This window comes from Rhinopithecus roxellana, chromosome 18 (genome assembly GCF_007565055.1).
Source record: "Rhinopithecus roxellana isolate Shanxi Qingling chromosome 18, ASM756505v1, whole genome shotgun sequence".
Lineage (NCBI taxonomy): Eukaryota > Metazoa > Chordata > Mammalia > Primates > Cercopithecidae > Rhinopithecus > Rhinopithecus roxellana.
The window spans coordinates 70763330-70767314 of NC_044566.1; the positions used below are offsets into that span (position 1 = coordinate 70763330).

General features: G+C 47.6%; 1 long non-coding RNA gene across 1 annotated transcript in view; it reads right to left on the bottom strand.

Moving 5' to 3' along the window:
- Positions 1-2903: 2903 nt before the first annotated feature.
- The window catches only part of LOC115894588, a 91819-nt gene continuing 90737 nt past the window's right edge, over positions 2904-3985 (bottom strand). The window contains exon 5 of the long non-coding RNA XR_004054716.1: positions 2904-3985. This exon is cut by the window's right edge and continues 307 nt beyond it. This is a non-coding gene — a long non-coding RNA (uncharacterized LOC115894588).

The window sequence follows — 3985 nt, forward strand, 5'->3', positions numbered from 1 at the left end:
GCCTGAGTTGTGGAAATGTGAAGTGGGTGGACTTTGAGATCCATTTTGGAGTAGGAACCATCCAGGTCTGGTGCTTGCTTAGACCTGCCCCAAGAATCACTCTGAGAACTCCTCAGTAAGATGGTAGGACCAGGCTGAGCCTTCCTGGGCATTCCTGCGTGCTGCAGCTCCTCCCGCCCACCTCCTACAGCCCTCCTGCCCCTAAGCACATGAAAGTCATCCCTTCTTCAGAAAACTGGAAAAAGGTTGGAGGACTTTGTTGTTGGAAAATGCCTTTGAGCTCATCTCTTCTCCCAAGCCCTGGTTGTTTTCCAGCTGGGGAAGCAGAAACCCAAAGAGGTGACATGATTGGGCCAAAGTCTCCCTCCCAGTGCGTGCATGAGTGTGACTGAAACCTCACTTCTTCACTTGCAATCCCTGTGCCATCTGCCTCTTCTTAACGAGAGCTTTGTCCAGCCTGGGCAACAAAGTGACCAGCTTTACCAAAAAATTTTAAATTAACTAGGCGTGGTGGCATGAGCCTGTAGTTCCAACTACTCGGGAGGCTGAGGTGGGAGGATCACTTGAGCCCAGGAGGTTGCAGTGAGCTGTGATTGTGTGACTGCACTCTAGTCTGGGCAACAGAGTGAGACTCTGTCTCAGAAAGAAAGAAAGAAGGAAAGAAGGAAAGGAAAGGAAAGGAAGAGAGAGAGAGAGAGAGAGAAAGAAAGAAAGGAAGGAAGGAAGGAAGGAAGGAAGGAAGGAAGGAAGGAAGGAAGGAAGGAAGGAAGGAAGGAAGGAAGAAGAAGAAAGAAGAAAAGAAAGAAAGAAAGAAAGAAAGAAAGAAAGAAAGAAAGAAAGAAAGAAAGAAAGAAAGAAAGAAAGAAAGAAAGAAAGAAAGAAAGAAAGGACAGCTTTGTCCACAATTTAAAAAACACCCCCCAGGCCAGCCCATGGAGCTGGAGCAAACATTTCAACCATTTGGACCAGGGACAGTCCCGTGCCACAATATAGGTGTTCACTCCCGTGGGAGGGGAGTGTCTTAGCTGTGACTTAGCAGGGAAGCCTGAGGGGCCAATACTCAGCTTTATTGGCCATGGGGGGTGGGGTGACAGGGAGAACTCTGAAAGGAAAGTTGGTCATATGAACAGGAGGGCAGACAGCCGGGTGGAGTGGAGAGGCCGGGGACTGCTCTGTCTGTGAGATCAGAGAAGACTTCAGCTTCATCTCTCCAGAACAGGACCCTCTCACAGAAGCAAAGGGGTGGGTTTGAGCAGCAGGAGGCTGGAGTTATGAAACCACCACTCATTCATTCATAGAGCATTTGTCCTGAGTGTTCTGTTAGGCAGCTATTCCCCAAGATGCTGGGGAGTCAGATCTGAATAAGATACTGGGAGGGAGACTTTAGGAGACTCCAAGCCTGGAGCAGACAGAGAGGTCAAAAGGCCTATGCGATACCCCTAGGACAAAGGCATTCGCACCTGGACCACACAGTCACTGAACCGCAAGGAAGCTGGATAAAGAGGATCGGGGGAAACATCATGCTAAAAGGAGAGACGAGACGAAAGAAGAGAGAGGAGAGGCTTACAGGGATACCGATACTTTCCAGCATTGCTTTTCTCAGGAGATCTGGAAGGGATCTATGCACTTTATATTGTTCATTCCATCCACAAATATTTACCAAACACATAGTACACTCCAGGAACCATGCTAAGCACCAGACAGTATAGTTCTCTGTTCACAGAAAGGCAGAAGCAGCCCTGCACCCTGGCCTCCCAGTGCAGTGATTACCCAGTATCTCCTGAGGCTTTCACTGTGAAGCCAGTCCTGTCTGAAAAGCTCTGGAGCATTCATGTTTTATTTATTTATTTTTGAGACAGAGTCTCACTCTGTTGTCCAGGCTGTAGTGCAGTGATGCAATCTTGGCTCACTGCAACCTCTGCCTCCCAGGTTCAAAAAATTCTCCTGCCTTAGCCTCCTGAGTCACTGGGATTACAGTCACCTGCCACCACGCCTGGCTATTTATTTATTTATTTTTGTATTTTTAGTAGAGACAGGGTTTCACCATGTTGGCCAGGCTGGTTTCGAACTCCTGACCTTGAGTGATCCCCCTGCCTCAGCTCTCAAAACTCTGGGATTACAGTTGTGACCCATCACACCTGGCAGCTATGGAGCATTTAAATAACACAGAGAAAATCGCATTATTGCTATCAAGGAGTTTGTAAGCCACAGAGCTTAAGAAACTTTAGAAAAGAAAGATGGCATGTTAAGGCCCTGAGGAGACCACTGTGGCCCCCAAGGTCACTGTTTATCTGTGATTACTCTTGCAGGAAAGTTCTCAAGAAACTTGAGTCAACACTTGCTTATGTTGGTCATGACTCTTTGAGTTACAAGTAGCAGAAGACCAATACAGACGTAAGCATAAAAATGAATTTAACAACTTCAGGCATAGCTGTATCCAGCTGCTCCAATGATGATGTCAGACACTGATATCTCTTAGCTTGTTTTTCTCTGAGTTGTTTCACTGTCAGGCTGTGGGGATGCAGTAAACAGAGTCCTGCTCTAAAACCCTGGGAGTACATTGAACAAGACAAAAAAAAAAAAAAAAAAAAATGCATGGTCCTCATGGAGCTTGTAATTAGTCAGGTTCTTACAACTAGTAGTAAAGGAAGACCGCCAGGCTTTCTGGGATTACTTCTTATTAGCTTAACAACTCTAACATGGGGAAAAACTAGCCCAAGCAAAAATGTACTTTATTGGTTCAGCTTTGTTGCATGTTACCCCCAAGCTGAACAAAGTGGCAGAGAGGAGCAGTACTCTCATTGCCCCTGACCCCAGGTCACCAACCCCTCCCGGATCCAGGAGACCGAGAGTGGGGCAGGGGCAGGTCCTCAAATCAAAATTGATGTGATATGACCAGATACCACAGATATCACTTATTTTTATTTTAGTTTTTATTTTTTTTTTGAGACAGAGTTTCACTCTTGTTGCCCAGGCTGGAGTGCAGTGGCGTGATCTCCGCTCACATCAACCTTCACCTCCCAGGTTCAAGCAATTCTCCTGCCTCAGCCTCCCGAATAGCTGGGATTACAGGCATGCACCACCATGCCCAGCTAATTTTGTATTTTTAGTAGAGACAGGGTTTCTCCATGTTGGTCAGGCTGGTCTCAAACTCCTGACCTCAGGTGATCCGCCCACCTCAGCCTCCCAAGGTGCTGGGATTACAGGCGTGAGCCATCGCATTCAGCCCAGATATCACTTTAAAAAGGGAAAATAACAGACACAATGTCTGGCATAAACCTAGATTGGAAGAAGGCAAAGTTGTATGGTCAACATGAAACACAGGAGAAGGTACTAACCGTCCCAGGGAAGCAGGGAGGGAGGCCACAAGGGAGACGTCCAGAGACAGGAGTTTGCAGTTTCCTGAGGGAAACCAGTGTCTTCAGGCCACTCTGTATGGGAGATCCTGTAGCAGACTCTGGAACTGCAACCAAAGCATGAGTGGGAAATTAGGCAAATTCAGGCTGATAATTGTTTGGTTTCCTTGGGCAAGTACCTTACATCTCCCAGCCAGGTGCTCAGCTGTGAAACGGGGTTAATCGTAGCCACGTCACAGGTTATTGTAAAAGTTAAATTAGAAAACCTGCCTAAATGCCTGGCCAGAGTCGAAGTTCAAAGGTAAGAAGAGTGAGGGACCGGCAGGGCATCCAGTCCAGCCCCAAGCAGCTTGGAGGTGGCAGGAAAACTGTGCTTGTACATTTCCCCTTATGAACTTCTATCCCAGGACGGAGACAACCTCTTTGAAGAGCAGTGCCTAGAATGGCCTCCCAGGACCACATCTCCATCACAGCTGAAATCTCATCCGTCATCTCTGCAGCAGGGTCGGAAACCGGCTGTGGCAAGCATTTCACAGAAGGTGCATTTCACCCTCTTCCTCAGCAAGAGAAGACCCAGCTGTTGCTTTTCTGGCATTTCCATGTGCCTACTGGTTGGGATGGGCAGCAGC